Raw genomic sequence first — 5726 nt, 5'->3', positions numbered from 1 at the left:
TGAGCAGACTTCTTAGTCTGGGCACCTGGCTTCTCTTCTGTTTGCATTTCTACAAATGTCCGATAGACTTGCCTGTCACACACATATCAACACTAATTATAACAATAATGACCAAAATAAAACAGGAAATATTAAGGTCAGCTAAATTGTCGTGGCGGGATGTAAAAAGGACCCCTGCTACGGACCGATGCTGTTGTAGTTGCATTGAGACGGACACTACGCAGCCGGGGTGAGCTGCCATCAACCCGTGTCTTTTTAAAATGCCCTCAGCCCGATACGCCACCGTCCTTAGAAGTAAAACCTCTCATAAAGATACAAACGTGAGAGGGAAGACGCAAATCAAAGTCTGAACATGTTAGTGGGGATGAATACAGACATAAAAAAAAAAAAATGTGTCTGTCGTGGTGCAATGTGCTGCTGTATGATAGACAGAATGGGTCAGGAGAGGAACTGCAGATGCATCAGAACCTAAAGAACCAGAAATCAGCATCTCTTCATCCCTCAATCATCTCCTGAGGGTGATATGGTAGAGCATTTTATTTATTGATAAAGTTTCTAATTGTGCTTTTAGTCCACTGTTCTGAGTTGATTATTTGCTTATTTCATGTATAATATCAGCCAAAAATAATATAAATGGTCATTTTGAGAACAAATCATACTGAGAGATTAACAGTAAATACATAAATATTTCCTACTTTTAAAAAGGTTTGTTAGAGCTTTCTGTTTGTTTTATTAAGAAATGTTAACATCTTTTATTAAGTCATTGTTCAGTGGTCATTTAATGTATTACTAATGTCAGACACAGACCTGCAGCCCAGGGGCGGTTCTACATGGGGGCCAACGGGGAACAGAAGAAATGATGCTAAATAAATGTATTTTGTTAATGCTCAGTGGTAGATTTTTTAACCTTCACAATTTTACTTTAACATTGAATTAAAAATTATGGTGCCACACTTTTAGCTGCTGTATGGAGACAGGATCACACTTTACATCTGCAGCCTGAATCTCTGGAGACACAAGTGGCTCTTTGGCTCACTTATTATATCAAATGATCAAATGATGAAACATTGCTCTGTTTTTTTTTATTTAATTTTTTTTAAGCGTCCCCATGAAAAAGCACTGACTATCCTGGCCCTAGTGGTAAATTTGATCTAGAACCAGCCTCCAAACCCAACTCCTTATTGGTATAAATATTTTGGTAATACGCTTTTGGTGTATGCATAAGTTACAAAGCATAACTTATGCTTTTTGAGCCCTGTCTGAGGACACATTTTGATTATTAAATCAAGTCTTATGATCAGTTACTCAGTACTTGAGCAGTTTACCAAATTCATTTTACACTTAAACTTGTTTAATTAATCAATCAGATATGCTCTGGTTGGAGTAAAATTTTGGAGTGCTCTATGCATGAACAATTGCTCTATGGGTTACTTTTTAAAAACAAAAACATTGCCATAAAATATTAGCTATCACTGCAGTGGCCATCCTACCCTATGAGAGTAGGATGACGCGCCGTGGTGGGCGTCCCTAATTTTTATTTCTGAAAGGTGGGAACCCTAGATAGGTGTCTTCCCATTCCCTTAAATGGCATTGAAGAAGAGTAATCTAGATTTTTAATAATTATAGACCTGTATCCAACGTACCATTTATAAAGGAATCCACGATTAGATGTAACAATTGACTTTATTTGGGAAATATTTATTTTAGATGTAAAAACAATACAGTAATAATAATGTATGTTATTTAGTTTTTATACATTTCAATAAAATATTGTCACACGAGCCATTGTTGTTCATGCTGCAATGCAATATGGGCAAATGACGTCAAATATTCCAACTGCCTGGCTCCCTCCAGCCAAAACAGTGATTAGTAACATTATTAAGCCTTTTCAAATTGAAATCAATGGAAATGTAGAAATAACAAACGGTGATGAAGATGAGGAGGACCAAACAAAAGAAGACAAGAGCATGGATAAGATAAGAGGAGCTGATGTTTGTTGCTGCTACCTTCATCTTCGTAAATGAAACACTGAATGACACTTACCTCTGCTCAGAATGTGTGATCCGGTAAGTAGTTCTATAACTCTGTGTCCGGTTTGGCTATAGCTGTTTAGGGTCAGTAGTGGTTTCACATTCAGTACTGGTGTTCTAGCTCCGTTAGCATTTCCAATAGTAATAGCTCTGTTAGCGCTGCTTGTCTTTGATGTCTCTCCCAGCGTCTGTAGCGCTCCCTGCCAGCATGCCTAGGTGGGCCCCATATGGGGGAAGGGAGGGCAGACATATGGGTCCCATATGGTTTTGTCCGCGGGCAAATCCACATGGGTGCGCCTTAATGGGCACACCCATGTGGGCTCACCACTATGTAGGGCCCATGTGGGCTGTGGCCGTACATGGGCAAACCCATGTGGGGCCACCGTGGAACCCGCGGACAAATACATATGGGACCCATCTGGTCTGCCCTCCTTTTCCCCATATGGGGCCCGTGCAGGGGCGGATCTAGAAAAATATTTATGGGGTGGTAAGAAGGGGGCAGGGATATTTTCAGGGGTGGCAGTGTATATACTTAGTGTTCCATTAAGTATGCTGTATAGAGGACGTCAATCCTTTTGTTGAACTCTCTAGCTTGTGACATAAATATGATTCAAGGCAGGTTTCAACCAGGATTGCTGGAAATTTCTCATTAGACTTCTCTTTAATCCAGCCTCTGATCTGTAAGAATTTTAAAAAGTTGTTTTTAGGAAGATCAAACTTCTTACTCAATTGTTGAAAGTTAGCTAGCGTATCATTAATATACAGGTCAGCTACTACTTGAATTTTCCTATTTCTCTAACCCAGCAATGTTGAATCAGCAATATGATTTTGAAGATTAGGGTTGCCCCACAAGGGTGTTCTTTGAAGGAAATTAATATTTACATCTAAAAGTGAGTGAGACTTCTGCCAGGCGGTGAATGTGTTCAGAATTATTGTGTTGTCAGGCATTTTCTATAGCCTATGAATGGAACATCCTCTAAGGGCACGTGCTTCATCTCATGTTGCTCTATTGAGATCCATCTAGTTTCGCTTTTTTCTGCATGTAGCCAGATCCAAATTGGTCTGTACTGAGAGGCAATGTAGTAATTACTAAAATTTGGAAGATTGAGTCCACCCCTTGAATACTGAGCCTGTAACGAGGCTATCTTAACCCTGGGGTTCTTCTTTTGCCATATAAAGGAATTCATAATTTTGTTAAGCTCACTGAAAACCTTTTTGGGAATAGTTATTGGAAGGCATTGAAACAGATATATATATATTTAGGCAAAGTATTCATTTTAATGGTATTGATTATGGAGCTTTAGCAGAGGTTCAAGCTGGAAGACTCCGCCCCCTCCGTTCACCCATTGACGTCATGCTCATCCCCGTCCTCAGCCTGGACCTCACCCTGCACGTTCAATCAGCAATCAGGCTCTTCATAAGAGGATCCACACCCAAACCGTCAGACGCTTCCCAGCTGCGTTCAATCCGTTCATCTGCACGTCTCAGCTCCTCCACAGCTTCGTGATTCCCCGTCCTTCGACCTCGCATCCTGCGTTGGTCCTTTCTTTTTCCCCTCAGACGCTCCCCGGATGCAAGAGATTTCTCCCGGCCCCAGCCTCGATCATTTCAAGCAGCTTCTCCCGCCTATCTCTCACCTGTCTAGAATTTCACTTACTCCACGATCCACCTCCGAAAAAACATAAGCCCTCCGGTCACCTTGTTTACTTTGACCCCTTTGGCCCGTGATGCACGACGGATTACCTCCCGCACAGTCGTGAGACAAGGTAGCTAACTGCGGAGCTCTACGTGGAGGGAACAGCCTGTTTAAAGATGCCACGTAAAGAAAAACGACAGAATCAAAAGGGAGGATCTGATGGAAGCAGCAAAAGGCTTCTTCCTTCGCCCGCCAAGCTTCTCTCACTTCCGCATGTCGTCATGGTCAGCACCTTTCCGGATTTCCCCCTCTACGCCCGTCTCAGGCTGTCAGGATGCTCCTCAGATGCAAGAGATTCCTCGATGATTTCAAGTAGCGTCTTCCCCCTTTCTCTCCTGACTGGGATTTCTCCATCTTCCGCTCCCTCGCCACCTACTCCACGATCCACCTCTGGCAAACAGACACGTGATCCCACTGTTTTCAACCCGCACCGTCGTCTTCACCTCAGCGCCTTCACACCAGTGCCACGCTAAGGATCAGCATGCCTACTATTTCCCTCTCCTGCATGGTCGCTGTCAGCCCGCTCAGCAACACCTCTCTGGTTTTCCCTCACTACGCCTGTTTCAGGCTACCAGGGTAAGACGTAGCATTCTCATGTCTCATTCGAGTCTCGCAATACTTCGTAACGCAGACACTTTTCATTAGTTTATCCCCTCCCGAACACTTTGGCCGTATATACATGCGCCACTCAGGTTCTAATGTTCAAGGACTTTTATCCGAACATTGACTTAGCTAAAACATCGTCACCTGTTTCTCCGAGGCGCCTTTAAACATAACATTGGTTCAGCAGGTGACCAGCTGTTGCGTAAGAGCTGCAAGGCGTATGTTAGAATCCAGTCAGCCTGGAGGGATGTCTATCGTATGAATAGCAGATGCATGTGCACTCAACTGCGAGCAGTGCAGCCCATCGTTAACGGGTCGTTTGGTCACCGCAGTTATCTATCTGCTTCACATTAGTTATTCGTCGCTAGTCAGCGCAGTTTCCTCCATCTCCCTTATCGCGTTCTCTGCAACCTTGTTCTGCAATTAAAACAGTTTTTATGCGCTGTTAACATATCATCTATTTCAAACGCAACTTAAGCCCGGAGACGTTCACACCAGTCGCCAACGGCGTAGGAGCCGCTAGTATAACGCCAATACTTTGCGTAATTTAACCGACCGAGTAGAGTAGTGCTGCTGGATGCAGGTGATGTTAGCTTAGTTATGACTAATTTCAATACAACCCCTTAAGCTTGTTAACAAGACGCCCGTGACCATTGTCGTTGTGTATGTTCAGCTACGTTGATTAATTCAGCCTGTTGAAGATTTTAGGTTGTAATTTGGAAAAACTCTGGCTCCATCATCTTCTCACGGATCCCAGGTTCTCCCGGCGGCCGAGTTAAATCACACAGAAAACGAGTGTAGACATCTCAGAATTAGAGTTTAATCCAAAGAAGACGCACATGAAATTTACAACAGAACTGCAGAACAGAGACATGCATTAATTTACCTGAGTCAAATGGAAGAAGGAAGAAAGAAGCAAAGACGTGCTTAGACGTCTTTGGAGAATTACAAGAGCAAATCCGAGTAGTTACTGCTGTGTACAAAGTTTTATAGTAAAGGCGTATTCTAGACTTTTTATTCTAATAAGGCGTAGCTTTGCTCATCCAACCAGGGGTTGTCTCTGATCCTTTTTAGAGTTAGACACTCCCTGCAATTTGTTTTCAAGATCAAGCTCAAACTGTCACCTTTATCTAAACAAGTGGAAGCAGAGCTTCTCCTCTACTGGCCTGGACTCCTGCTGTTTCAAGGCTTTTCACAGATCAGTGTGAAAGCTGGAACTTCTCCTGATTTCCCACACAAAGAGCAGTTCAAAAGATCTCTGCAAACAATCTACTTTATCTACAGGTAACATAAAGGTTAACAGGACAGAATAAGTTATTAATCTGAGAACTATAATTAGGCTTTCCAATAAAGACATGGCAAGTTTTTAAAATTAGCATATTTTAAATTTACTCCTT

General features: G+C 42.5%; 1 long non-coding RNA gene across 1 annotated transcript; it reads left to right on the top strand.

Annotated features, from left to right (window-relative positions):
• Positions 1-3497: 3497 nt before the first annotated feature.
• Positions 3498-5225, top strand: LOC148154870 (uncharacterized). Its single transcript, XR_015765860.1, has 2 exons — positions 3498-4038; positions 4128-5225. It is a non-coding gene; the product is annotated as an uncharacterized LOC148154870 (long non-coding RNA).
• The last annotated feature ends 501 nt before the right edge of the window (positions 5226-5726 follow it).

This window comes from Poecilia mexicana, unplaced genomic scaffold (genome assembly GCF_051168715.1).
Source record: "Poecilia mexicana isolate PSO_F unplaced genomic scaffold, ASM5116871v1 scaffold_17, whole genome shotgun sequence".
Classification (NCBI taxonomy): domain Eukaryota; kingdom Metazoa; phylum Chordata; class Actinopteri; order Cyprinodontiformes; family Poeciliidae; genus Poecilia; species Poecilia mexicana.
The sequence above is the reverse complement of the archived record's forward strand: the minus strand, read 5'-3'. Positions and strand labels throughout refer to the sequence as shown.